General features: G+C 36.7%; 2 long non-coding RNA genes across 3 annotated transcripts; both read right to left on the bottom strand.

Moving 5' to 3' along the window:
• Positions 1 to 1347: 1347 nt before the first annotated feature.
• On the bottom strand, positions 1348 to 2150 carry LOC147518571 (uncharacterized). Its single transcript, XR_015214079.1, has 2 exons — positions 2017 to 2150; positions 1348 to 1617 (listed from the first exon to the last, which is right to left on the bottom strand). It is a non-coding gene; the product is annotated as an uncharacterized LOC147518571 (long non-coding RNA).
• A 1033-nt stretch (positions 2151 to 3183) lies between these two features.
• On the bottom strand, positions 3184 to 3865 carry LOC147518570 (uncharacterized). 2 transcript variants are annotated; one of them, XR_015214078.1, is made up of 4 exons: positions 3817 to 3865; positions 3669 to 3725; positions 3485 to 3572; positions 3184 to 3197 (listed from the first exon to the last, which is right to left on the bottom strand). It is a non-coding gene; the product is annotated as an uncharacterized LOC147518570 (long non-coding RNA). The 2 variants fall into 2 exon arrangements; XR_015214077.1 differs by lacking the exon at positions 3184 to 3197 and having other exon boundaries at positions 3204 to 3572.
• Positions 3866 to 23296: the final 19431 nt, after the last annotated feature.

Raw genomic sequence — 23296 nt, 5'->3', positions numbered from 1 at the left:
CTTATCCCTAATTTGAAATAAGCTTTAATATGTGAATCTTCAGAGTTAGCCCTAATATTATAATTTTTTTTGTAACAGCCAACTGAAGCTGAGTTTATCTTTCCACCAATCAGAAGCTGGTAGCCTAAGAGGCCAAAAGTGAACAGAAGAAGAGGTGCAGATGAATCAAATGCAGTAAGATGTTCAAGGTGCCAAGCTTATGGGCATAATGCCAGAGGTTGTTAGGGAGGTGCAGTGGGAGACAATGCCAATGTAGAAGCAAATGCACAAGCCAATGCAATTGCAACTGCACCTGCCAGAGGCTCTCATAAAGGAAGAGGAAGGCCTGGGAGACCTAGAACAAGCCCACTACCAAACCCTTTTCTAAGCAGACCAATCAATGCTGCTGATGGGAGTCAAGTTTCTGAAAGTGAACTGGCTGCAAGGGGAAGAGGAAGTAGTGGTAGGGGAAAGGGTAGGGGAAGGGGAAGAACTACTGAGGATGGGAGCCAAGTACCTCCAAGTGTGGATGGGAGCCAAGTATCTCCAAGTGTGGATGGGAGCCAAGTCCCTCCAAGTGTACCTGGAAGCCAAGGAACTGCAAGTGTGGAAGGGAACCAAGTTCAAGCAGAGGTGGATGGGAGCCAAGGACCTGTAAGAGGGAGAGGAGGCAGAGCAGGAAGAGGAGCTGGCAGGGGCAGGGGCTGGGGCAGAACTAATGTTGAATATGAACAAGGGTCTTCAATGGAAGAGCTACTATTTGGAAATTCACAAGGTCCCCCACAGCCTAGCCAGTCTACACCAATTCAAACTCAAGACAGTGTGAATATACCTCCAATGCCACCAATCACTACAAGAAAACAGGTTTTACGCCACGGTCCAAAACCGTGGGAAAAGGGCTTTTCCCACGGTTTTGGACCATTGGAGGACCGTGGGCTTTTTGTGCGTCGGAAATGGTCTGCCGACAGTCATGACCGTCGGTAAAGCTCACCAATAGCGACGGTCTTTGCGACGGTCATTGCCGTCGGTATTGCCACGGCTTAAACCCATAGGAAAAGCCGTCGGAAAAAATCAATATTTCCCACAGTTGTAGTCCGTGGGGAAAGATTAGTTTTACCGACAGTTAGAATCCGTGGGAAAAGATATTTCCCTCCGCCTTAGTTCGTGGGATTTCTTTGCATTGCGTCGTGAATTTTGGTTTTTGGTTTGTTGTTATTTAACCGTGGGTAAAGTGAACGACCGTGGGAAAAAGTGCTTTTGCGACGGCTATGGACCGTGGGAAAGGTATTTATTTTTTTAAAAAAAATATTGATATTTTAATTTTCACCTACAATCAACAGGCCTAGCAAAACTCCCCTAACCATCCTACACCTCAAAATCACCATTTCCATTCATCTTCATCATCTTGAAAAAATCTCGGTTGAGCTATAAAATATATATATATATATAATTACAAGGTACGGAGAAAGCAACAAAGGAAAAAGAGGACAAAATATCAATAATAATACTTGTCCTAGCATCACTTCTCCGTTGATTCCGCTAATGTTGATACCTGCATAGAAGGCAGGCTTTGTAATGCGAATCAACGATGTCACACCCAAAGGCTTTGTCAGCACCAACACCACAATAATATGGCCCCTGTAATGCGGTAAAACAAGTAGGCTTAGTTAAAACTACAAAATGACAATGACTCAAAACTATGGGAGCTGAAAAACACTGTTTTATTAGAAACCACTTTGATAAACTCGGCAATGTCAGCCTAGTCATATATCATATGAATAGCCTTATAATACAAGTACAATTGTACAAGACACTAAATGGCCAGGAGAACCATCGCCGCAAGTCTTTAATCAGGTGCTAGTTTTTCAAGCAACAAAACAATAGTGATCAAATGAAGGAGAGACACCAACAAAACATACCACATTTTCTAGGATTTCATAACGATTTTAAATGGAAGAAAAGTGAGCTGACTGGGTTAAATTAAATCATCATTAAACTCTTCTCAGTCTCTCAGCTAAAAACCACCAGATTATTTACCTTTAATTTAGTCAACTTTGGAGCTACCACTTTCAAAAGTTTAGTCGAATGCATTGAACTTGAACGCCCATTACTCAGGTTAGCATTTCCGCTATCCTTGTCCATGACCTCATCACCAAAATCATCTAGTGTTTCAAGCCACTGTCCCAAGAAAAGAAAAAAAAGTTTTAGTATTAAATTACTCTCAAATACACAAAGCAAATGTTGGCTCATCTGCTGAAAAAGTATACCTTGAATGCAACTTCGGGTTTATATCCAACTTGTTTGTTCTGAGCTAAAAATTCCCTTCGTTTCAGTTTTTCCTCGAGACTTGCCCTTACTTTCAGCATCTCCATGCTTTGTGAACCAACCTAATAGTACAATGTATATTAATAATCCAACAAATCAAGCATGGAACTAAACTAGAAGTAGTAATAGCAAGCGACGCGTGGGGATTGTGAGACAAAGGGGACAAATAAGATGGGAGTAAGAACTGAGATGTAAATGATAGTCAAAGTCATTATAAACCTGTCTCTTGCATTTCTCATGTTTGTTCTCCTTCCCTCTCAAATGCTACCATTAACCACCTCAAACTTTTTTCATTTAGGCTGCAGTTTTTTCAAAACTGTTTTGATCAAGCTTAAAGGACTTTAACTAACTAATTATTGCCACTTAATAAAAATCACCAACAATATTTCTCGCAGTAAATTCAAGATAGATAAATACCATAGATTCTTTACTTCTTTTGACCGGGAGTGACGAGTGTGAGTCACTTACGCTTACAGATTCAGATGCCAATGCAACAATTTCTTTTATTAGCTTGGCTCCTGATTCAGACCCATGGTCCTCATTTATAATCTCTTCAAGTTCTGAAGGAAATTATCATCAAAATTTGCTTCATCCGTCGCTGAAACATGTGGCAGAAAATTTCAAGTTTAGAAAGCTATCAGAGCCAAACTTTCTAGCTATAGAATCATTTTTCCCAAAAGGAAAACAGCAAACTTAATTTAGAAGACGAGACCTTGTCCAACAAGTTCTTGATCTCCACCAGACAAGCTATGACTGGATGATCACGGACTGAATGACCCTCGGACTTGAGAAGAAGATAAAAGCTAATAGCTTGGCAATAGGCCAACAAAAGTTGTTTTGTCTCCAAATACCGCATCCCTCCCTTTGGTAATCTGCCATTTACCATTTTTCACCTGCAATTACACCTTACTTCAATATAGAAAGAAGGGTACTATGGAAGCTACACAAAAGAAATATGAACACAATCCTGTTGAGACAACTGTGTTGAATGCAACTAAAGGTTCGACCATTTAATGGTTTCAACTTATGAACCACTATACTAGACACCAAAATGGCACAGAGCTTTAACAAGCTCCTAAAAGCAATGGATCAAACATTTCTTTCCAGCCTTTAGGGATGGATCTCCATCATCGAAAATTTCTTCTTTGCAGAAAATGATGCTTGATGCAAAGGGAAATACCTTGTTTATAAGTGGATTAACTTTGTTTTCAAGTTGATCGAGAGCATTTTTCAGTTCCGATAGCAGGCCAACAAGTTCTGGAGCAGAACTGTTTAAAAAATATATATAACACAAAGAAACCACATGTATACAACTCGCATTTTCAGATTAAGAAAAAACAAACAAGATTGAGGCAAAAACAAACCAGATTCCTATACAGAGGTTTGATGCGCCATCCACATATAATTTAGAACCTGTTGCCCTGTTGGTAGGAATTATCTAAACATAGTCCTAGCTTCGACTTGGTTATGATATATATCAAAGCATGTAAAACTTGACAACTAACTGCTTACCACCCAAGGTGTCCGACGATGACCAATCAACACTTTTAAGCAACTTCCAAAGGAGAATCGATAATTTTGACAAAGATGGTCGCCATCGTATGCAAAGAAAGGTCATAAATTTTTATCAATGAAGAACGAAACATCGTGAACAACAACATCAACCTACCGTGTAGATGCAAGTGTTCTTCCGTTAGGACTAAAGGTCAACGCTATAGTTGATCTTGGAGGAGGCACCAGAGGGCAATATTTCGCTGATAGATGCCGCAAGGACTCCGACTCCACCCTGAAAAGATAATCAAACTTCCGTATATGCTACATTGATGTTACAATATGAAGACCCACTGAGAAATATGATGAGGTTGTGCTTAACAACAGGAACTGAATATAAATTATTAAACTCTAACATAAAGTGGACTGTAAATGCATTGAAACTTTAGCAAATTTTAAAGCAAAAAAAGTATAATATTCAAGGTGAAACTGTTGGTCTTTACAAGGGAAAGCCACTGAATCCAAATTGAAGAATTCTACTCAAGGTTCAAACAATGAAAATTGTCATGGCCATTAAAGACTTGAACAGAGAACTACCATGAATCCGCACTCCCTCAAAGATCCTTTCTACAGAAATAGAAGCACTTAAAATTTGACAAATAAACTTTGAAAATTCCATAGTTTGTGAATGGATTTCTCTTCAACAGAATTTGAGAAGGAAGAACTGAATCTAGAAGGTATATTTACAAGGAAAATATAAACTTTTAAGATTGGGGCGTACTTCAATTTTATGGCAAATCAGAACCTCAAAATACATGAACAAATGAAGAGGAAGAGAACTTAATTATCACATGCAAGTAAATCAATCTGAGATCGAGAAGAGTTGGAGAGAGATGTTTACCTTTCTTCTTGTAGCAAAGAACCTCGATTTGCGTGTGTTTCTACTCCAAATCCCATCAAACATCGGATTCCTTTCTCAAATTTTGTTTCTAGGGTTTTCTTTTTCTTTTCTCATCCAAGTTAAAGAGCTGCGGTCTCAAATGAGTCGTATGTGTGTGAATTTTAAGTGCCCGCTATGTGATTTCAGCACCCATTATTACTCAAAACAACTCAAAGATTTAATCTTTGAACTGAATTTCACAAAATAACGATTTAACTTTGATATAGTTTTTCCCTTTCACTCTCTTTTGTGCGTGGAAGTGGTGGTGGGGAAAAAGAAAATATAATAACTAAATCGATCGAGTGTATGACTGTATGTTATACCTGACCAATTTTTTAGGCCCTAAGCCCACGGCCAAAACGCGTGGATGTGAATCTACAGCAGAAAAAAGTCTTACCCGACGGTTTCTCTCGTGGCTACCACCCACGGCCCAAGTAACACATAAACCGTGGGTAATGGTATTTAAGCATGCTAACGAGTTTAAAACTATTTCCTACGGTCAATAGTCGTGGGAAAAGTAGCAAGGGTTCATGACCGTGGCAAAAAATACCGGGTATCCGTGGGCAAAAGTCCATTTTCTTGTAGTGAATGGCACCTCCAAGAAAGAGATCAAGGAGGTCTTCCCAGGCTTCTTCTGTTACAGAGTCTTGAATGCAGCTATTATTGTCAACCTTAAGTTAGATTTTGTCATGTCAAACTTGAAGTGTTATGTTGTTATATTTTGTCAGACTTAAGTTAGATTTTGTCATGTCAGACTTCTCAAAATAGAAGTGTTATGTTTTTCTATGTCATGTGCTCTATTTTGTTGTTTTGCTATGTCATGTGCTATGTTGTATTGTTTTGTTAATTCAGTTGGCTTTATATGCTATGTTTTGTTGCAAATTTGAGAATTTCTATTAAATGTAGACTTGAATACAACAGGTACAACGTAACAACCACTCCCTCATTCACAAATACATTACAAATCACATGTTCAGTTTCCTTACAAGCTCAGTTACATCAGATACATTGCCTTTAATGTGCATCTTTATAGGACCATCAATACACAACTTAAGTTTACTTTTCCCTTTCCTCTCATCCTCTTCCTCATTCACAGCAACAACCTTTCCTTTTTCTTCCACATCAACTTCCTCATTCACAACAACAACCTTTCCTTTTTCTTTCACATCAACTTCCAAATCCATCCATTTAAAACCGCCACATCTTGGTGCTCCCTTACATCTAAGAAATCTCTATCCAAAACTGCATTCTTTGGAACTCTAGCGAACAATCATAGTATCTCCACATCCCTGAACACAAGGAAAGTTAAGCCAAGGGCATTCAAACTTCCAATGACTAACATCCCCACACAGAAAGCATGATTCTCCTTTGTTAGTTGATGACATTGTAGTTGGTACCTGAAAAAATTGACATATGTTGATCAACATATGCTTTGTATAAACCCCCCATAATTTAATATATGTTTTGTATAAACCCCCCAACTGTCAATATATGTTTTGTATAACCCCCTATTGTTTACATAGGTATTTGACCATTAAACATACAGATCTACGCTAGTGCCCTATCTATGCTGATCAATATATGTTTTGTATAAATCCCCCATTGTTTACATAGGTCTTTAACCATTAGACATACAGATCTACGCTAGTGCCCCATCTAATTTGTCAATATATGTTTTGTATAAACCCCCCATTGTTTACATAGATCTTTGACCATTAAACATACAGATCTACGCTAGTGCCCCATCTAATTTGTCAATATATGTTTTGTATAAACCCCCCATTGTTTACATAGGTTTTTGACCATTAAACATACAGATCTACGCTAGTGCCCCATCTATGTTGATCAATATATGTATAACACCTTGTATTTTTATTTAATATTTTCCTAGTATAATAAATAATAATAATAATAAAAATAAAAATAAGAGATAAGATAAAAATAAAAAGGATAAAGATTAGAAAGAGATAAGGTAAATAGGATAAACCTCATTCCCTATTTTTAAGGGGTTTTTGAAGAAAAAAAAGGTTTATACAGGAGTTTACACGAAGAGTTTTAAAACAGTAGAGAGAGAGAGAGTTTTACTTAAAGAAGAAAATAAAGGTTTCTTGCTGGGGATTTGCTGGCAACAGGAGCATATCACAAGTGAGTGGATTTTTCTTTGATATATATTCGCTTCTACGATCTATTATCGTAATTGTTAATGTCTTGTGGTTTGACAAAAGATCGGTTAGAACGGACGATCCAAGTGTTGTTTGATATGGTGTCAATGTTAACAATTAAAATATAAGGGGTAATTTCCACGTTGGTTTCCTGTTGGATAATTTCGTATGTATTAATACACTTATTTTGTGCGTGTTGGATTTCTCCTCTTAAATTTTGTTAAGGTTTGATTACTTATATTAATTAGGAATATTTGAGAAGAAGGTGAACTGAAAAAGGGTGACCTGAAAAACTACACTGCGCAGTCAGAAGTTTCTTACTAGATGGAGGTCAAATTATTATTGGATTGACTTCATATTTAATCTGTAGTTTTATAGGACATTGTAGTCTGACATATTAAAACTTTAGATAGATCCAACGGTTGGATTTCTGTCAAGGCGCGCATAAGCGTGACAGGCCGTAGTGTTTCTACACCAGAAAAACTGCAGTGCGCAGTCTTTTGTTTCTACTTAGATAGTGACCTTTCCGTACTCAGATTTGTATGAAATTAAATCCATAGTTTCCTGACACATTGTAGTCTTCCATATTAGATTTTTAGATTTATCCAACGGCTTGATATCTGTCGAGGCTTCCATTAGTGGGACTGGTAGTAGTAGAAACTACACCAGAAAATTGATGGGCGCAGTCCTTTGTTTCTGCTTAGATGGAGGTCAACCTATTATCGGATTGACCTCAAATTTAAATCCCTAGATTCTTGATATCCAGTTAAATGACATATACAAATTTTAGGCAGATCCAATGGTGGGTTGTCTGTCAAGGCACAGATTAACAAGATTGTTAGAATTAGCTAAAGTTTAAAATGGATATAGTTGGGTGGTTACATGATGGCATTAGATGGTCAGTGGTTATTATACTTTCGATATATTCTTACTATTATGGAAATATTGGTGTGTAATGAAAAGATATCTATATGTTTTCTTTTATTGTGATTATTAAAATATTTTGAGAATTGGTTAAGAACTACAAAGGCTTGATTCCAATCCTGAAAGATTTGGATATGTATGCAGCTTTGAACAAAAGTGCAGTCACTATATCTATAATATATATATATATATATATATATATATATATATATATATATATATATATTAGTTTGTGTGATAACTATGTGATTGTGTTAGAAATTACTGTTGTTTTGAGACTACATAAATATATGTGTGTGAGATAGAAGTTGTATATGAATATAGACTTTAGTATATGTGGATCTGTTTTGGACATTAGTGTGTGTGGACTTGAATTTGGGCTAATAAACTATTTGTTTACGATATTGTGTATATGAGTGTGGTTGTGTAAATTGTATTTGTTTGATTATAAGTCTATTTACATTCAATGATATTTAAGTGCATGATTTGTCTTTTCGCACGAAAATGACTCTCTGCATGTGTGGTATGTTTTAACATGAGTAATGCTAGTATAATTATAAGTGATAATAATGTTTTAATGTGTCGCCCATATCTTTAGAACTCTCCACGCCTCAGGATTTGGTAATGAGATATTATGACTTGTGATGTCATGTGATAGATGGGTATTCATTGAATGTGCCATGAATGACCCGGGTATTCATTGAATGTGCCATAAATGATCCAATAGTTTGGATTGCCCTAGAGAGGAACTAAGGTATTCGCCTTGCGGGTTGGTCACATTCCTTGAATGTACGAGAATGTAGGTTTGGGTATTCCTTGAATGTGGCGGAAATGACCTAGGGTATTCATTGAATGTGCCATGAATGACCTGTTAGTATTATGATGGGTATTCCTTGAATGTGGTGGGAATGATCTAAGGTATTCATTGAATGTGCCATGAATGACCTGAAATTTTATGGCCAAAGAGGCTGTGATTATGTGTATGGAAAGCCCAGAGATGGTTGTGATATAGTGATACTCGGTGGGAGAGAAGCACACGTGTATGTGTGATTTGGCAAATGTGTGGAGTGCAAATCATGGAGTAGGAACAAAAGGTTGGGTTGAGTCTGTTTATAAATGAGTCAACAAGATAATTAATAAGCAAAGCAAAATATTGATTTTTCGTATGAGTGAGTTATTGCCTATGAATATTTATGTATTATGATGTATATGCTTTCTTACAAAGAAATATAGAGGTGGTTTGTGTGAGGTTATGGATGTGAAGTGTGACTGGGAATAATATTATTGAATGCTTGTGATCTTTTCTGTGATTATGGAATGACTCTAAAATGATATGTTATTATGAAAGCATTAATGACTTGTAATAGTCTGAGATATATAGTTATGTACTTGGAAACTTTATGACGTAATGATGCCATGTGAATGACTACCCTTGATATAGGTGGTATGATAAGTAGTATTCCCCGAATATACGGGACGAACTATGTTGTATTAATTAGACTTCAATGTCTTAAATGAGGTTTGATTATGAATGAAAATTTGACTGGCTGAGATAAATCCTTTTATAGTGCTGTCTAACTCTGTTTTTGGAGGAGGGTAGGATCTGTTAATCTTTTATGCAGGGACGTAAATATCCTACCCTGAGACGTCGTGCTGGCTTAAAGGTAATGTGTATCAAACCAATATTTAATTAAGTTATCATATGTGTATGTAATAAGTGGTATTTCTGTTGTGAGTTATCTTGGAAATGTATATTGGGATTGAAATCTTACTTGGGAAGAAACTACACGCCGTTTTGGAAAACGGAACTATATTGTCTTCCAAGTTGAAATGGTTGGTAATGTTATATTTATTAATTTGAAAGATTATTATATATATTTTGTTGTTAGTCTACTCATACCAACAAATTTAATTTTCTGACCCATGTTTGCTTTGTTTTGCAATGTGGGTGTGTTCTTGGGAACATAGATGGTGGAATACAGCGGATGAAGACGCTTGATTGGGATTCGCTCTTGGAGTCTTACTGGTATAAGTTTTATGAAGTATAAAGTCTTGATTTGAAACAGATGTAATAGAGTGGTTTAGTAAATTCTTGAATTTGTACATTAAGAGTTGATCGTTTGGTTTTAATTTGATCTCATATTTTAATATCGTGGTTGTTAATGGGTTATTAGGGTTTTGTTTCATCCTGGATTTTCAGAATATGGAATAGGGAGTGGATAATTCCCTATTTTTAATTTTCTAAAAATTTGGGGTGTGACAATATGTTTTGTATAAACCCCCCATTGTTTACATAGGTCTTTGACCATTAAACATACAGAGCTACGCTAGTGCCCCATCTATGTTGATCAATATATGTTTTGTATAAACCCCCCATTGTTTACATAGGTCTTTGACCATTAAACATACAAATCTACGCTATTGCCCCATCTATGTTGATCAATATATGTTTTGCATAAACCCCCCATTGTTTACATAGGTCTTTGACCATTAAACATACAGATCTACGCTAGTGCCCCATCTATGTTGTTCAATATATGTTTTGTATAAACCCCCCATTGTTTACATAGGTCTTTGACCATTAAACATACAGATCTACGCTAGTGAAACAAATTAGATGAAGGCATGGAGAGAAGATGAATTAGAATGACCAAACCTTTTCAAAGCCCGAACCACCACCCATGAGAGCAAAAAAATTGGTTTGGAAAAAAATCGTGTTGGAGAAGACAAGTTTTTCACGGGTCCAAGTTTGGTTCAAGTCTGGTCTTAAATAAGCCAGGAAAATGAAAAATACAAATAAATACAACGGCTATTTTTTAAGGGGTAAAGTGGGTAATATGGAAAATATCAACTGACAGTACTCACAAAACAGACGGAGTGGGGGGCAATCAGTAAGGATTTTTAAAATGAGGGGTTATTGCCAAAGGGGGGTAAACATCCGTGGGGGTTTAAGTCAAAAATTTAGTACCGACTCTATTTAGTATATCAGATATTCCATATAAAAAATCATCCATAATTCCGGTTAATAGAACTGGCTTCAAAGAATCATGCATTCCAAAGTATAGACCCATGTAAACAATAATGTTGAAGGCATGGTAAAACCCAGCAATACCACCGAACTTTAAAGTCTTCTTATAGACATCAATCACAACTTCAAGAAATCAATATTGTCATTCTAGTACTCATTCTAGTACATGTCTCAATTTTTCCGAAAGCACTTTATCCGATCCAATCTGAAGTCGGGGGGTTCACACACAACCTGTATGTAAAATATATAGTATTTCACAATTATATTTATAGAGTCGGATATTTATAATATATATATAATAAACCATGTATTAATTTTCAAAAACCATCAATAATTTAATTACATATTAATGAAAACTGAATAATTAAACATATCTTTATCGAATGAATCAATATGATAGCTAATCCTTTTCCTTTTAGTCGTATATTTTAGGTTGTTGGGATAGTGAGATTTTAAAAAATGGCAAAAGCTAGTGTGCGTCAGGAGAGAGAAAAAGCTAGTGAATCTGGGCCACTCATACACACAAGTTGAGGGTGTATTGCATGGCAAGGTACTGGATCTATGCTCTCCTAGCCATATCTTAAAACAGGTTATACATGTCACGGGTAGGGCTGGAAATGGTACGGGATTCAACCCGAATCCGACCATATCCGAATCCATTTTAACAGATATGGTTTATACGTTTGTGACTAGAATCCGACCCGAGATTCGAACCATTTTAACAAGATTCATAATTTGATGCCTAAAAATTAATTTATATTATACATTTATATATGAAACCCATTAAAATAGTGTATTTTTTGTGTTTTTAATGGATATGGATATCTGAAACTCAACCCGAAACCCGATGGATCATAATATGGTAAAGGGGTTTGACCTGAAACCCGACCCGAACCCGCTCCATTTTCAGCCCTAGTCACGGGTTGATGTCCTGACCCATTAGCCCCGAGAACTAATCAGGTCTACCAACGGGTTAACATATGTGACCCTAACCCAACCCATTTATTTGACGGGTTCGGTGGATCAACCTTTAAATGACCTAAAAGCCTTTTTTCCTAACCCAAACCCGCTAATTTCATGTCGGGTTAGTGGGTCATATACAAAACTGCCACCCCTATATATAACATATTAATCCCAACTGAATGGGATAAATCGTTGATAAGGACCGATATTTCGTGGGTTGATGGTAGGAGTCCGTTTGATATATGACCCAAATTTGCCGCAAGTTTTTGGGCGGTCTTTTTCGTTGTTGGCGCTCATATGAAAAAAATTGAATTGAATCGTGTCCTTAAAGCCACCTAAAACACTGGGAAATCGCAAATATCTCAGATATCAGTTATTTCGACTGATATTTCATCGGTATTTAAACCGCCTTATTTAATTTAAAATTTGGGGTCGGTTCAAATAAATTTAACCGAATTCAATTCTCTGAAATCACCAACCGTCTTTACTTAATTGCTCATCGCGTCTTTTTGGCTCCCCTTCTCATACAACTTTGTTTCAGGCCTCTTCAAACTTCCGTCTCCTAATATTTCTTGCGTGATCCTCTACCAGTTCAAGTACGTATTACAACCCCATTGTTCACTGATTTCTTTTGTTTCTCACTTTTATAGGCCGGATTTTAACCCCCCCCCCCCCCTCCACAATTAATTTGTTGCAGATTGTCGTGTTCATTTTCTGGTTGGAGACGGCTTTGGCCTCAAGACCAGGTAATTTCCAATGTTCTTTTATGTTCATTTTATATTTTGAGTGCAGTGGCGGAGTTAGAAATTTGAGTAAGGGTGAGCAGTGGCGAAGCCAGGTGAGCACTACAAGTATTCACCCTTTACACAATTGAAGTGTACAAGCTTTTTCTTTATTTTATTTTTTGGTTTCTTCTTAATTTATCTTTTATGAAAAGCAAAAAATTGTTAGTTTATTTTGTCAATTTTTTAAATCGAAATCATATTAATAGTTCGGTTAATAGTTTAGTTAATAGATTAATAGATTAGTTTATTTTATCAATTTTCTATTTTTGGATTACAATTACACCTAGTCGTTCCTAAGACTAATTAAAGTTAAAACATAAATGTATGGATAAAAAGCAAACTCCAGAGAGTTGCATGTAATATAACACTCAGAGGCGACTCTGAGGGGTAGGTAGCATAGGCCTAGGGCCCCCACATAATAGACCAATGAAAAGGCCCCCACTCAAGGTTACCTACAGTACACACTAGGCTCAGTTTTGTTTTCACTTTGTTATTTGTGTGGCAAAATGCATACAGAGGGAGTTGAACTTGGGTTGGAGCTATGAAAACATAAGGTTACCATGTTCTGATGGTAGAAGAGATATAAAATTAATTAATGTTCTAAAAACAAAATCTGCATAATGATTTTTCTACTAGACTTTTTTGGGTTTTACAAAGCCCTGATATAAGAGTTGGCCTAGGGTCCCCACAATCTCAGGGCCGGCTAACAGAGAAAATAAATCTGGATTCTAGTCTCACTCTAGGCACCACCTGGGTGTTCTAGGCCCTATCTTTTCTTCCTCGAAAAAAATACAAAGACACACAAAGCAAAGACTTGAGTTTAATTTTCATACATGGGTGTGGAGGGCCATGTATTTAGGAAAAGAATATTCAAAAAAATACCGTCTAGGAACATGAGTATAAACCGATGTAAACTAAATGCAAAAAATTAATTCTAAGACTATGAGCTTACATACATAGTTACCCGGAAACATTTAGAAGTGAGGGAGGTGAATGCTAAGATTCTCCTAGTAGGTTAATAGTTAAAGAAATGTCATGTCAAATGGCAGTAATATCTCCCATTTAAAACCAAGAGTAATCTGTCTTTACAAAGTATATACACAAAGAAAAAAAAGCTTTATCTGAAAGAGTTGGAAGTTAGTAAGAGTTACCGAATTACATAACCAATGAAGTAGGTTGTTAAGGAGTAGGTGGTTGCAGGTAGAGTCTCTCTTGGATTGGAACAAAAAAAATTGTTTTCTTGTCCTAAGGATTCCTAGAAGGGTTCATTAGATGACGTTTACCCTTATCCAGCAGAAATAACAAATGTAAAAGTGAAAATAAAACTTTGTTTTCCTACATGGAGAAGTACTAAGCGTAGGGCTGGTCATGAGACTCAGTGCTCGTGAGCAACTCGGTGCTTGACTCATTTTGAGATCGGCTCGTGCTCGCTCATGAAAAAATATGAGTTAGTTTTAGGCTCGTTTCGAGTTCGAGTTCGAGTCGAGTAGCTCGGGAGCTACTCATTATTTTATTAAATTTTTTTTCTATATATCATATATGATCTAGAAAAATACCCAGGCCCATAAACATATTAAACCACAAGGTAAACTGAAATGTAATGTTTATGAACCCACAAGGTAAAAACGGCATGGAGATGGGATTTTAGACACGCTGTTATTATATTGTGTGTTAATAGCAAAGTAAAACTCCAAAGCTGGAAAAGTATAAGATAACTTCCGATCTAAATCTGGTGAATCAAATCCGAAACCCAACTCTATACATGTTTTAAGTTCATCTAGATAATCATCTGTAACACTTTTGCTTCTTCTATTTTTGTTGTTTTGTCTTCTTCTTAACCATGCTTCATCTCGATACATGTCGGATGATAAAGAATGATGTTTGTATAAAGGTGGTTGAGCACGTTGAGATTTAGACATGGGTTTGAAGTAAACTTCCGAACCGAACCCGTTAAAAGGTTGCAGAGTTTTCGAGTAGCTGCCTTAGCTGCTCTCTCTTTTCTTTCTCTCGCTCTCAGTTGTTTCCAAGAAGGGAAGAAGAAAGGTGTTTAAAGGAGGGAGGGGTGTTTTCTGGAATTAGGGTTTATTTTGCGCTTCCTACATTGTGAAAACTGAAATGTAATATTTTTTTTGGAACTTTTGTACTTAAATCATACAAAAATGGGGTTTATTCAACAATTTTGAGTATATATGCGGATATGCCACTGTTTCCAGATGCAAGGATTGCAAGCTCACGAACTACGAGTCTCGAGCTCAAGCTTCACTCGAGCTCGTTTTGTAAAATGAGTCGAGCCGAGTCGAGCTCGAGCTAATTGTAATTTAAAACTAGTCGAGTTTGAGCACAAAGTGGAGCTCGGCTTGAACTCGACTCGAAAACTCACGAGCCAAATCTGAGCATGCCAATACTCGGCTTGCTCGACTCGATGACCACCCCTAACTAAGCGACACAATATATAGCCAAACTGAAACTTTTGGACAATGCATGAGCAATTATAGTAGTACGACACTAATTAAAGCTCATCTTACATGAGAACCGGATGACGGGAGATGAGATAGAGGAACACTATCCGATGGGCGCTTCACATTTATAAAGCAAAAGAAGAAATAAGACAATGCAATATACATAAGGAACAGTGTAGAAAAATAATTTGCAAGTGGGGATAATAGAAAACTCAACATGGCTATATTCTTAGGAAGAAACCAGTAACAGGTATTTCTGGTTAATTATATTTGACTAAGGGTGGCTATATTCTCAGAAGTTACCTGTAACAGGTAACTTTTGAAAGATATAGCCATCCTGAGTCTAATATACTTTACCAGAAATACCTGTTGATGGGATCTTCTAAGAACGGCTAACTTATTGTTAAATTATAAGAAGATACTAGTTACAGGTATTTCTGGTAAAGGATATATTACTCAGGATCTCCTTACTATATTCTTAAGAAGTTACCTGTAATTATTGGTATCTTCTAATAATTTATTCTGAATGTCCAATACCTGTTAAAATTGGCATGCTAAGGTAATCCTTTGGGCAATTTCGAGTGGAGATCTACTTTCATTTACCCTTTTGTAGGCTTCACCAATGATCACAGATCACATTGCGAGAGGAGTAGCCTGAACCCTTGTTGTTTAAAAACGTCTTCATCTTTTCAAACCAAGCCTTTGTAGCGTAATCACCAACGAGTTATCGTAGTTTGGATTGTTCGAAGCCAAAACTCGTTGGTGATTATGTTGGAAAGGCTTGGTTTGAGAAGATGATGATGTTTTTTATCAGGTATGGGTTCAGGCTATTCCTATCGCAGTGTGATATGCATTTTATAGGCATTTCTGGTAAAGGATAATAGAAAACTCAGGATGGCTATATTCTTAAGAAGAAACCAGTAACAGCTATTTCTGGTTAATTATATTTGACTCAGGGTGGCTATATTCTCAGAAGTTACCTGTAACAGGTAACAGGTAACTTCTGAAGGATATAACCATCCTGAGTCTAATATACTTTACCAGAAATACTTGTTGTTGGGATCTTCTAAGAACGGCTAACTTATTGTTAAATTATAAGAAGATACTAGTTACATGTATTTCTAGTAAAGGATATATTACTCAGGATCTCCTGACTATATTCTTAATTAAGAAGTTACCTGTAATTACTGGTATCTTCTAATAATTTATTATGAATGTCCAATACCTGTTAAAATTGGCATGCTAAGGTAATCCTTTGGGCAATTTCTAGTGGAGATCTATTTTCATTTACCCTTTTGTAGGCTTCACTAATGATCACATTGCGAGAGGAGTAGCCTGAACCCTAGCTGTTAAAAAACCTCTTCATCTTTTCAAACCAAGCCTTTGTAGCGTAATCACCAACGAGTTATCGTAGTTTAGATTGTTCGAAGCCAAAACTCGTTGGTGATTATGTTGCAAAGGCTTGGTTTGAGAAGATGATGATGTTTTTTATCAGGTATGGGTTCAGGCTATTCCTCCTCAAGCAGCAGGATATGCATGTTCCGTGTTTTACGGTAAAGGATAATAGAAAACTCAGGATGGCTATATTCTTAAGAAGAAACCAGTAACAGGTATTTTTGGTTAATTATATTTGACTCAGGGTGGCTATATTCTCAGAAGTTACAGGTAACTTCTGAAGGATATAGCCATCCTGAGTCTAATATACTTTACAAGAAATACCTGTTGCTGGGATCTTCTAAGAACGGCTAACTTATTGTTAAATTATAAGAAGATACTTGTTACAGGTATTTCTGGTCAAAGATATATTACTCATGATGACTATATTCTTAAGAATTTACCTATAATTACAAGTATCTTCTAATAATTTATTCTGAATTTCCAATACCTGTTAAAACTGGCATGCTAACAATTGGTGTACCATTTGGATGAATGAAGGGAAAATTATTGCTTTGACAAGTTGCCTAGAAAACCTAGAAAGAGGAATAATTCTTGAAATGAATTAAGAGATACGTAAGGCTTGATTCCAAACCTTAAAGGATTTGGATACGGTCTCTTATTAGGAATATTTTAAAATATGTGTATTATAAAAAAAAATGATAAAAAAATTCTCTTAGGCTGAGTCCAATGGTGCATCCACCCTCTATCTCCAAGATTTGCACATAAAAATTTACACAGTGCAAGCAATGGCACAGTTTGTTCGGACAGATACCAACAGGAGCCTAGAGAGCCTACTAGACATGGATAAGTCGGTTATTTCCAAGCAACCAAACACTCAAATACATGGTACAAACAAAGTGGTCAGGGGTCAAGGCCTTGAATTTGAGAGAAGAGGAACCCCATGAGAGAGAGAAAGAAAGTACCAGGAGGGAGGGAAATTGTAATGTAAGTTTGGACTTCGGAGAGAAAAGGAGCGAGTCATGAGAAAACCCTTCGTAAGAGTATATTTAGTATTTCGAAATTTCGGTTTTAAGTAAAGTCTGAAACAGACGTCCGCCTAAGAGCGGGGCTAATATATATATATATATATATATATATATATATATATATATATATTTTTTTATTTTTTTTTTTTTTATTTATTTTATTTTATTTTTTTTTTGAGAAACTCGTATTGTCTTGGTTAACAATCTTTTGAAAAATGCATCAAAGCTTTGAGGTCGACGGGTTTGTACTATTGTTTCTTGTGTAGAAGTGGTATATGGATTCTAAATCTTATTTTGTACTTGTACTACTAACTCGTGTGGGTAATTTATAGTGTCCTCAATGTACAAAGAAGTGTGGAGTGAAAGATATTATTAAATGGTATGTATCACAAATAAGCTTGTTATAAAAAAAATTATATGCTCATTATAAGCTTGTTTTGTTTCATTGTTTCATTGTTTCAAGTACTAAAACAAATTATTTTCCTTACTCGTCAAGTCAATTTTGACTCGGGCAATTAGTTGATGATTTAGTTGGGGCAATATATTTAAAGGGTTTTTTACTTAACCCCCCACGGATGTACCCCCCCTTTGCGATAACCCCCCATTTTGGAAATCATTACTGATTGCCCCCCATTTCATCTGTTTTGTGAGTACCGCCAGTTGATATTTTTCATATTAGCCATTTTACCCCTATTATAAAGCGGGAATATTTTGGGTTAATTTTGAGAGAGAGAAAAAACCCACAATACAAACTTTAATTTTGAGAGGTAGCCTCAAATTGTAAAATGTCAACAACACCATCACCCGGAGCTTCACCAGCTCCAACAACACCACCATCACCACCAGCCCCATCTCCCAATGCAACCTCCTCACCACCAGCTACAACACCACCCTCCGCCTCTCCACCGCCACCTACAGCAGCACCACCGCCCACACCTCCTGCCACCTCCCCACCACCTCTTACAATGCCTGCAGGCTCTTCGCCGCCTTCGGCGACACCGACACCGACCACGACCATGCCTTCGCAATCTCTACATACTGCCACCTCCTAGAAATACAAGCAGTCCACCATCACCTCCCACGCCGGTTTTTGGAAGACCACCACCCTCGCCGCCATCGCCATTGTCAGGGCTATCACCACCATCTCCGCCGTCTTCGAATGGGATATCGATTGGAACGGTGGTTGGGATTGCTATTGGTGGAGTAGTAGTGTTTGTTGTATTGAGTTTGTTGTTTGTTTGTTGTAAGAAGAAGAGAAGAAGAGATAATGGACCATTGGATTATTATGGTGGTGCTCTTCCTCCTGGACCTAAATGTTGGATTTTTTTTTTAGATAGTTTGGGTCTTGATTGCTTTTGATTTTACTTCCTTTGATATGTTAAGTTAATAGTGAATTCACAAACTTTAACATAAATTTGTGTTTCAAGCTTCATTAACTTCTGATTTTTTGAGAAGGTTGGTTAATGGTCAAAGACGTATGTTAAAAATGGGGAGTTTTAACAAATTTTAAATAGGGGTAAAATGGCCAATATGAAAAATATCAACTGACGGTACTCACAAAATAGACAAAATGGGGGGCAATCAGTAATGATTTCCAAAATGGGGGGTTATCGCAAAAAGGGGGTACATCCGTGGGGGGTTAAGTAAAAAAACCCCTATATAACAGTTGCCTTGGTCCTGGGCAATCTATTTAATATTTGTTTGGATGATTAATACTCAAATATACCAGTTCCATGGGGATCGGGACTTGAAATCTGCTTTGGTTAATAATGAATTGGAGAGAGATAGAAACGAGATATTAATGGGTCATCATCTGATCCTTATGGATACGGTATTCGCCAAGGTCTTAAGATCTTTTTGCGGGAGTTCACGTATAGGCTTGAGAATGGGAGAGGGCTAGATTTTCAGAGGAGAGTCTTCCGTCATTTGAGAAGGTTGTGCAGGCCTTCTCTGTCCATAAGAACTAAGAAGCACAGATTTGTGCATGGTAAGTCCTTTCCTGATTCTCGTTTCTTACTTGGTTGTACCACCAAGAATAATATATGTACTAGAGATATCCTTTTTGGGAGGAGAAAACTGATTGCGAGCTTTAGGCCTTTGTGTATGTCGAATGGGGAGTGTGCCAGTCACTCTCATTCAATCTCTATTTTCTTGGCATATTTGGTGTCATTTTGCTCTCTGTTTGAGGTTTATTTGGAAGTCCCTGGATTGGTGAAGGAGTTATAGTTTCTTGCTTGGTTCCAGCGAATACTTTCTTTAGAGGGGCACTGGTTTATGAAGCATTGCCATTTTCAGCCATGTTGTGTCGAGAAGACAATTAGAGCTCTCATTGCATTTTGAGGGAAGGGCAATGTCATATGAGAGAGCTCTGTCAGGTCATTTTGAAGGAAGGGCAATGTCATATGAGAAAACGATTAGAGCTCTGTCATTGCATTTTGAGGGAACAGCTAAGTCATATGAGAAGACGATTAGAGCTCTGTCATTGCATTTTGAGGGAACGGCTAAGTCATATGAGAAGACAATTAGAGAGCTGTCAATGCATTTTGAGGGTAGATATGTTGTGTCCACGCCGTACTTATGCAACACAGGTTGAGAGAGATATCCGTTTTTACTAATTTTTTTCCCAGTTGGATATCTTTGATATATAGCTTGAAGTATTGTACCTTCTGAGCGTATTTTGTTGTTTGTGTGGTCTGTCTTGTTGATGTCTTACTTTTGTGTTTTTCAGTGTCTGTTTTTGTAATCTGCATTTATATCTCATCCTCATTGATATATAGAGTAGCTACTACTCCTTTAATCAAACCGAAAAATAGAAAAATAGAGTAAAAAGGACTTACAGTAACGTTTTCTTCCCATTGGTCTACTATTGCATCATTTTTCAGACTAGAGATGAGGAGAGTACTCTAGATTGAGGGAAGTAAGAAATCCAAATTATGGACCTAAAATGCATCCAAAGTAGCCCCAACTCCCATGAAGTCATGACTGTCTTGATTGCGGTAAATAATAAAAGAATAGTCAGAAGATGACTATTTGCCTTCTCTGTCGGTAGTTTACTTAACAGAAGAATTATGAAACCATTAATAACTCTCAGATCGTGTACATTTTGATCTTGCAACATATCTTTTCTCACATAATAAGTATGATAATTATTTTTAATGCTCTATCTTTGTGGGTGTGTGTATGCGTCTAGTCCTCTATCAATACCTTTCTTTGTCAATTGTCACATTTTTTCTTATTATATGTTAGTTTGTAACTGATATGGTTTTGGAAATATGTATTTATTGCAGCTCTCATTCTTCATTAGGATTATCCCAATATTTGTAGCGTGGGTATATTCTGAGTATTTGGAGTACAAGAAGAACTATCCTAAACTGTGAGCTGCGTAACCTTTTAACTGTGTAGATTACTTTTACTCTCTCCCTATACAACATGCAAAATGCATCGGCTGACACCTATATTCTATTCAATTTAATGTGAAACTTACTAAGAAGTATTTGAGAAACTGCCATGCTCTCGTTGCTTGTGTTCAGTGATGTCTTTATTCATTTTCAAATTGGGGCTGCGTTTTGCTGATCAGCTGCAAAAGTCATCTGCGCAAACTCTGTTAAATTATGTTGCAACTATTAAATGTTCAATTAATAAGAACATTCAACTCCTTTGCATAAGATTGTTTTCGATATGTAATTAGTTTTGTTGTACATTTTGTTCCCCCTTTAGATCATAGATTACAATGTATTGTAAATGATGACGCAAGTGGACAAATCTATGTACGAAACAGTTAAATCAATGCAGGTGAGGGTCTGCCTAACCCTAGCTTAATTTGGGAAAAAAAAAAGATTGTTTTCGATATGTGATTTGGCCATTAATTTCCCTTCATTAATTTTAACTACCTTATCATAAGATATTCAATCCATGTAAAGTGCAATTTGTTTAATCTCTTATCTCTTGTATGAACTGTTCTAGTTTAATTATTTCGGCTCTAACTTTTTTCTACTAATGTACTTCTTATTACACCTTGCAGCATGGACAACGGACTACAAATTATGCAGCATTTATACTTACAAGATGATCATATATCATTTTTGCTCATGGACGGAGAGGTAACTTGTCACACCCCGAATTTTGACAGAATTCGGAAAAACAATATTTGTTCCCGACTCTTCGATCTTCGAGGTGTGACGCACTCTCAACTCCCAAAAACCCAGAAACAGTTTAAATATGCGGATAATTAAAAACCAATAAAAATTTTAACTTAAACAAAAGTCATCTTCATTACAAAAATTTACAAATAAGATTAGGTTACAAATCTCTTTTCAATAACTCTTTATTTAAATTTACAAATGAAAATACAAATAACCTTGTCTCAACTGAAAATCTATATCCCTCAAGGGAAAACAAAACATATCCTGAAATGCAACGCTAACGCAAACCACAAGCAGCAACCAACCTTCTTCAATACTAAACCTGTCAAGACTTATCAACTATGTTCATTTAATGAACACACCCGATAAGCAAACATGCAAATCGGGTCAGCATTATAAACAATGCTGGTGTGAGTAGCCCTAAAATACAACATATACTTATGCATATACTTACACAATCCACAAGGCAGTTAGTTCCTCCACCGAGGCGCCTTAACTTCCAACAACTAATACGACATTTTTAACTACAATAAGTAAGGCAGGTAGTTCCTCCACTGAGGCGTCTTAACTTCCCACTAACCACACAACAAACCATACGCATAATAAAAGGCATTTAGGTCCTCCACGAGGCGCCTTATGTTCTAACTAAACTAATAACCAGCCAAGCATGTTCTATACTTACCGCATTTCATACTCAATTACAGAGTGGGTCGTCTCTGCACAAGTAATTAGTTTGACCCACCCTTATGCCAAACCATATACAATCATCTGTCTAAAGATATATCATTAACCAACATATTACCATAATTATATTAATTAAGGCTTTCTTTGTGTGTCCCTAAAATCACGTCGTATCTATGTCTTGCCTAGTTTCCCTGGCTACCACAATCGCTTCCCAACGCCGAACATGTACATCCACATGCCTCCCCTTACATAATGAACCACTCCGTGTATAGCTACCCTGAGCGGGATGCCGCACACTAGGTAACCCTCACACGAAAGCCATTATGTAAGTACTGCCACTATTCGGCATAAAATATAGCGCGTCTCGTTCTAATATTGCGAACGGAATAATCAAGCCACTATTCGGCTACGATTGCCCAACCCATGGGTCAATCAACATCTTATATATACACCCTATACAGGGGCCAATCATATCACATACGCCCACACAGGGCAAATCACATGAGTTGTGGTAGTTAGGTTCTAGGATTTTCGTTACGTAATTTATTCAGGTGTCATACATCTATGACTCATAATAATTCCATTATATCACGTGCAGGTCAAATACCTTATTGCACTAAGCCACAATCCCGTGGGAAAATATTCACCAATAATATACTACCTCATAGTAGCATCTCACATATAAAATAATGGAGCGTTTATACATTTATTTCTCCACAACTATTGCATTTAATATATATATCCCAACATATTATATAATGTCACAATTACTTCAAGCGTATCGCATAACATTTTTATAGCGTTTTAAGAATTATTATATCTCCTAAAGTTTCTATCTCATCACGTGTCAAAATATACACCATATCAACGTCAAATCTTTCTTAGATAATGACAACCAAATTTATACCAGCTTCCACAGCATTTTAGCATTTGATTTGTCCATACAATTTAATATATAAAAAACGTAGCACAATTAAACAGACAACAGTCC

Source organism: Coptis chinensis, chromosome 2, assembly GCF_015680905.1.
Source record: "Coptis chinensis isolate HL-2020 chromosome 2, ASM1568090v1, whole genome shotgun sequence".
Lineage (NCBI taxonomy): Eukaryota > Viridiplantae > Streptophyta > Magnoliopsida > Ranunculales > Ranunculaceae > Coptis > Coptis chinensis.
The sequence above is the reverse complement of the archived record's forward strand: the minus strand, read 5'-3'. Positions and strand labels throughout refer to the sequence as shown.